The sequence below is a fragment of the Pongo pygmaeus genome, chromosome 2 (genome assembly GCF_028885625.2).
Source record: "Pongo pygmaeus isolate AG05252 chromosome 2, NHGRI_mPonPyg2-v2.0_pri, whole genome shotgun sequence".
Taxonomy (NCBI): domain Eukaryota; kingdom Metazoa; phylum Chordata; class Mammalia; order Primates; family Hominidae; genus Pongo; species Pongo pygmaeus.
This window is the reverse complement of record NC_085930.1, coordinates 7,755,321-7,761,749: the sequence shown is the minus strand read 5'-3', so window position 1 is coordinate 7,761,749 and position 6,429 is coordinate 7,755,321.

The window sequence follows — 6,429 nt, the reverse complement described above, 5'->3', positions numbered from 1 at the left end:
CATATTTACTCCATATATATGCAGGAGAGTCTCACAAAATATGAGACCCACAGGATGGCCAGATGAAGGAAGCTTATATAGCATCCTGGGCTACAGAACCAAAGAGGGGATTGGGACTTCTGGAGGGTGATGGTGACACAGGTTATGGGAGGGTGAGGGGAGAACATGCATGATGAATAAAGGTTGTGTTGTTATGCAGATAAAAAGTCTCTCATATAAGAAAAGTTGTCTCTGAGCAGCTCTCAAAAAAAGGTCTCTCTGGAGGTGGTGTCCACCTTCAGTATCCTCTCCTATGATCTGAGTTAATCTTCCCTGGTTGATAAGGTTCCTGGGGAGAAGATTCAGCACATTTGACTTCCTTTTTTAGGATCCCTCTGTTAGAAACAAGAGCTGGGAGTCGTAAGCAACATGAGCACTCACATGAAGGATTTCTCAGCAAGGCAAATTTACTTCTGCAAAATGGTACTGTTCACACTTCTGCCCACTGCGAGAGCACACCGAACAAAGGAAGGAAGGGGTTTTTATCCCTAACGTGGTTAATCCCTGCCTCTGTGTCCTGTCCCCATTGGCTAGAGTCAGACCACACAATCTAAACTGACCCAATTGGCTACTGTTTAAAATTGAATATGGCTAATTAGACGGGAAGAGAAAGGATGTCCATTACGTACAAGCATGTTTGGGCATGTCAGGGTGTGGCAAAAGTGGGAAGGGTAGTTTTGGCAGTGAGAGCTGTATCAGTGGGAGGGGCAGTTTACAGAGTGGGTAGCCAGGAGTAAAGAGGACTCTTTCCAAATAAGGAAGAGGTGTGAGTTACAGGTTGGGACCGGTGGGAGAAGTTGTTTACAGAGCAGGTAGCTTATGAGAAGGGATAGAAAGTTGATCTTGAGAACAAAGAACAAGGAAGTCAGAACTTACACCTTTGAAGAGGTACTTACTGTATCTGACACCTCCTTAGGCACATGTGGGGACTGAGAGAAAGCCTCTGCCTGCATCTACTGCTCCCCAAGTATCATCCTCAGTTTAAAGTAATCAGCACACCAAAGTGTCATAGCACACCTATTACAATGGCAAGATAAGTAAGGATTGAGGACATAAGTCCTTTGCATTTGCCGAACCATTTTTCCATTAAATTAGTGAAGGGATTGTTTATTCCTGAATTTTTAGCTAGTTCATTGGATAAAGCAGTTAGACCTTGTAATGCTTTTGTTATGGTTCCATCAGAAACAGTATTATTAGGTATAAAAGGACAACATTGAGTTCCAATCATGACACAAACTCCACCTTTGTCTGCTGGTATCATGTCTAATGCCATTCTATTTTCCCAAGCATTTGGCTGATGGGTCCTAATTGTTTATAGTTATCCCTTTAATAGCATCTCTAGTATAGTTAACAAATCATCTCCAAGGGGATCTTGGAGATCCCCTTAGATCTCCAAGAAATGTTAAGTTTTCCCCTTGTTGTGAAAGACACGAGGTAAAATTGGCATCAGGAGACAGAAGCTGGATGCCCTTCGGGGGCTGACCAGAAGGGTGCCGGACTTCAGGGAATAGCAGAGAGAGAGCTTGGCATAATTCATTACCCCAGGCTGTGGATGAGACCTACCATACAGTTCATGCCTGATTGGCTGGAGGACCATCCCAGTGGAAAGGGGACAATCTGGGCCTCTGGCCTGCTGTGAGAACAAGTGTAACACTCACTTTTTCTTAGAGTGTAGATGGAATATTTAATCCATTCCAGGCAGGCATTTACATCTTTGTACCCTGTCTCTAAAGCTGTAGTCTGCCTTAAATCTTTTACCCCCACCCTGAGTTGGGTCTTCTGGAGATGGGGGGAGAACAATGGGCCTCCCATTGTTTGGGGAGAGCGTTGGGTCCCATATGTTGCCCCAGACTCTGGGTCTGGATTTCTTTATTGTTTTTAGCTCATGGTCTAGCCAACCTCAAAGAGAAGATTCCTATGGGGTCCTGTCCTCTATCATCTGCTCCTAACCCATACCATTAGAATATGGAGGGTTCTTGGGCCATTGTTCGGGGATTATCTATAATTAGCAACAAGGGGTTACACTGCAATGACTTACAATTTGTTGGGGTGGGACCATGAATAAGTTGGAGTTTCTGTTTCAGTCCTCACAGCTTGTTTGAAAAAGGGGGCCTGGCTGTCCACCCTCCATATTGGGTGGTCCACCAAACATCCATCCAGCTACCACAGGGACTTTTTAAGGCTCCATACTTATACTTAGTTGACTCACTACGGTATGGACATAGATACTGATCTACATTGATAGCTGCCTTTGAGCTCGTTCATCTCCACCTTAGATGACTGAACAAGCATCGAACTGAAGGGTTAAGGGATGGTTAGTTTGAGTCACACTGATGACGAGGTGACTTTCTATTGGAAAGAAAGGGAAAATAAACAAGTGATTATTAAGCCCTTTTTAGAGTTAATTTGGTGGGGTGGGCACTGGGGTGATGGCCCATTTTTCTCTGGAGAAGCCACTCCTTTCACCCATGTGTGTTGTGTCTATCCCCTTTCGGCCATGCAGACCGGGGTTTCTGCAGTTAGAAGCACTAGATAGGGTACTCCCCAAGCCAGTTCAAGTTTTCCTTCTTTCCAGCTTTTGATGAGAACATGATGCCTAGGCTGACGCTGATGTGCTGGGAACTCCATGGGTGGCATCTGTGCTAAAAGGCCTTTTGTTCTGAGGGAAGAGAAAGTGGAAGACAGACCAAGTATATAGCTCCCGAGAAACTGTTCTTTAGTTTCAATCATAAGAATGTCAACAGTGGAGTGTAAATAAGGCAACCTATATAGCATTTCATAAGGAGATAAGCCAATATCATTCCAAGGGGCTGTTTGGACCATCAATAAGCATTAGGAAGGCATTAGGTCCATGATAGTCGAGTCTCTAAAACTAATTTGGTTAGGTGGCATTTTAGGGCTTGGTTCATTCTTCTACTCTTCCTGATGAAGGTGGGTGCCAGAGGGTATGGTATTCCCATCTTACTTCTAATACTTGGGCTAGCTTTTTAATGACAGGTGCAGTAAAATGGGTTCCATTATCTGAATCAATATTTTCTATTAATCCAAACCAGGTATAATATTTTCGATGAATGCCTTAACTACATTACTGGCAGCTGCACTTGAAAAGAGAATAGCTTCTACCCAGTGAGTAAGGTGATCCACTATTACTAGTAGATACTTTAGGCAATCTACTGGGGGCATTTCAGTGTAATCTATTTGGATGCTTTGGAATGGCCTTAATCCCAGGTTTCCTCCCTAAAGGGGTGGTTTTCTTAGGGTGTGCTTACCAGTTTGTTTTTTTTTTTTTTTGAGACGAAGTCTCACTGTGTCACCCAGGCTGGAGTGCAGTGGTGTGATCTTGGCTCACTGCAAGCTCTGCCTCCTGGGTTCACGCCATTCTCCTGCCACAGCCTCCTGAGTAACTGGGACTACAGACGTCCACCACCACGCCCGGCTAATTTTTTGTATTTTTGGTAGAAACAGGTTTTCACCGTGTTAGCCAGGATGGTCTCGATCTCCTGACCTCGTGATCCACCTGCCTCGGCCTCCCAAAGTGCTGGGATTACAGGCATGAGCCACCATACCTGGCCTACTTACTAGTTTTTATGAATATTAAACAACTATCTGTAACTTGTTTTTCTACAGCATAAATTCCTATAGATCCATAGACTCTAAGAACTGCATCACACATAGCTTGAGGTCCCCAGTGGGTTCCTTGATGCAGCTGAGGTAAAACCTCCCTCATGAGAGATTAGGATAGCATTTCTCTTTGATCTGGTAACATCCATTTTCGTTTTGAGTTTTCCTTGTCTCCTATTCTTATTAATTTCTTCTTTTCAAGAGGGGAGAAGGTGGGAATGGCAGTTGGGGGAGAAGGGCAAGAGTGAGGTGAAAAACAGGCATTTCAGAGAAAACAGTGGCTTGTTTGGCTATTTGGTCTGTGAGGTTATTCCCTCAGCTTTCAAAAGAAAGATTTGTCTGGTGTCCTGGAACATGGACAATAGCTATTTCTTCTGGCAACTGAAGGTTATCTAATACCTGGCTGATTAATTCTTTGTGGACGAAGTCTTGGTTTTTGCTATTAATGAGACCTCGTTCAGTCCAAACTTTCCCGAAGGTATGGGCTAACTTGAAGGCATACTTATAATCAGTATAAATAGTATCTTCTTGGTTTTGTAAATGTTTTAAAGCCTGATTTAATGCAAACAATTCACATGTTTGGGCTGACCAATTATTGGGCTACCTTCCTGACTCTACTTCTGCAAGAGCTTCACCATAGACCACTGAATACCCATTATGGCTTTTTCCCCCAATTACCCAGGAGGAGCCATCTATGAATAGATGTTGTCCTGTTTTGAAAGGGCTCTCTCTTAAATCGGGCCTGACCTTTGTGTGATACTCAATTAAATCTAAACATTTATGCTCAGGTCCTTTTAGATTTGGGTTCCCTGTCAGGAAACCTCCTGGGCTACGTGAATTATCAGTGGTTAATGTTAAGCCATCTCTTTCTAGTAAGATAGCTTCATACTTTAAAATCCTTGATTCAGTGAGCCATATTCCTGCCTTTTGATTTAAGATTGTCTTAACCTGATGGGGTGTGCTCACCAGCAAGTTTCCTCCAAAGATTAGCTTCCTGCTTTCTTCGGTTAACTAGGTGGTAGCCATGATGGATTGAATATATTCAAGCCACCCACAGGTTACTGGATCTAAAAATTTTTACAGAAAGGCCACAGACAACCTGTGGCCCCCATGCTCTTGAGAAGCACCCCTAAAGCTACCCCCTTGTTTGTGTTAATGAAAAGGTGAAGTGGTTTTTCTAGGGAAGGCAGGGCTAAGATGAGAGCAGTGATAAGTAGGTGTTTTAACTCCTCACCCTGGTGGGTTTCATCAGAAGCCCATAGGAGAGGGTCAGGCTTTTCCTGGGTGATCTTCAGGTATAAGGGTTTTGTCTTTAGGGCATATGAATCAATCCATAGTTGGCAATACCCAACTAATCCCCAAAATTTTCTGAGCTCTTGCTTGGTTTTAGGCAAAGATAAAGACATGATTCCTTCAACTCATTCGAGCCCTATCCTTCACTTGTCTTTACTTATTAAGTGTCCTAAATATTTAACCTCAGGTTCCACAAATTGGAGCTTTCCTTTTGAAAGCCCATATTCCCTTCTCTTGTAAATGGTTAAGAAGGTGTGTGGAGAAAGCAGACAGCTGTTCTATAACCTCACCAGATAAAAGCAAGTCTTCCACGTATTGGAGCAAGCATACATGTTTCAGGATACAAATTTGTTCTAGAACCTGTTCTAGGATTTGACTAAAGAGGTTAGGTGAATCTGTGAACACTTAGGTCAAGACGTAAGTGTTCGGCATTGTTGCTTTCATCCAGAATGAGGATCTTCCCATTCAAAAGCAAATATATCCCTGCTGTCCAAGGGGTATGCCCAGAGGCATCTTTTAAGTCTATCACTGTAAACCATTGATGGTCACATGATATTTTGCTACGGATAGTGTAAGGGTTGGGAACAAGATGATGGGTGGTCTGGACTATTTGGTTAATAGCTCTGAGGTCTTGCACTAGTTGCTATGATCCATCTGATTTCTTTACAGGCAGTATTGGAGTGTTACAAGGGGACATACAGGGTTCAAGAAGCTTATTTTGAATGAGACCTTCGACTACAGATTTTAGGCCTATTCTGCCCTCTAGAGGAATGGGATATTGCTTTCTTCTATTTCCCTTGGGATTTTTAACTTTATAAGTACTGGGGCTACTTGAAGTCTTCCCGAATTTCCTTCTCTTGCCCATACATCAGGATGAATATATTTTTCATCTGCAGTGGTAATTAGATTTAATGAGGTAAGAAATCCATCTGGACAGACTTGTAGGCCTATATCCAGTTTTAGCATTAAATCTCTTCCTAATAGGTTAGTTCCTGCCTCAGGGATTAACAGATATTGAATGTGGGTTGATCAATTTTTATATTTGACCTCTGTGTCTTCTAAGAATCTTCCTTTAAACCCTTCTTCCTTCACCCCCGAGTCAAAAAGTTCTTCTGAGGAGCAAGGGACATTAGGTAAAGAGAAACAAATAGAGGAGCGAGATGCTCCTAAATCTATTAAAAAGGTTATAACTTCATGTTTGGGTCCCATCTCTAAATTTTTCAAGGGGTCTTGGTGGGACTTAAGATAAAAAGAGCAGAGCTCCTGACCTCCCTATTCTCCTTCAAAAGCCATAAGTGGAATGACTTCTTTATCCTCCTCCCATTTGGGAAATTCTCTCTTAAAATGACCTACTACTTCACATTTGAAGCATTTATTTTGTCCTCCCTCCCTTCCTGTTCTGAGGTTCCCTGGTCTCATCTCTCTATGTCCTTTATATGGTCTAGCATGTGAAGACTTAAGCCCTTTGTAAGTTTT